The sequence below is a fragment of the Egretta garzetta genome, unplaced genomic scaffold (genome assembly GCF_000687185.1).
Source record: "Egretta garzetta isolate BGI_Z169 unplaced genomic scaffold, ASM68718v1 scaffold481, whole genome shotgun sequence".
Lineage (NCBI taxonomy): Eukaryota > Metazoa > Chordata > Aves > Pelecaniformes > Ardeidae > Egretta > Egretta garzetta.
In genome coordinates, this window is record NW_009258681.1 from 480,300 (window position 1) to 480,737 (window position 438).

A 438-nucleotide genomic window follows, 5' to 3' on the forward strand; every position below is an offset into this window, starting at 1 on the left:
AGCCGTCCGTTGTGCAGCGCTGGTTGCAGGGAAGGCAGCACCATGAGCGTGCAGGGGTTGGACGCCTCCAACTCTCGTTGGCAGATGTCTCATAACGATGAATTGCAATTGATGCTGAGCCCGCGCTGCTCATGCCACTGCTCGCCAAAACGGGCACAGGCTGCGGCCAAGGAGAGTGCCTTTGTCCACTGCAAAATCCCAACCCACAGCATCTTTGTAGCAGCCTGTGTTTGTCAGGGATGCCACTCGGGCATCTAAAGGTAACGAGACAAGGGGGCCTACGAGGTCCCCAAGTCACAGGATCTTGTTGGTTGTGTTACGGGAATCCTATTCTTGTTACGGGAATCCTCGCGAGCAGCGGTGTCTGGGCAATCGTAGGATGCGCCGGTAGCCGCCGCCTCCGCTGGTGCGGCTGGCAGGCGGCCCGGGCTTTCCTTG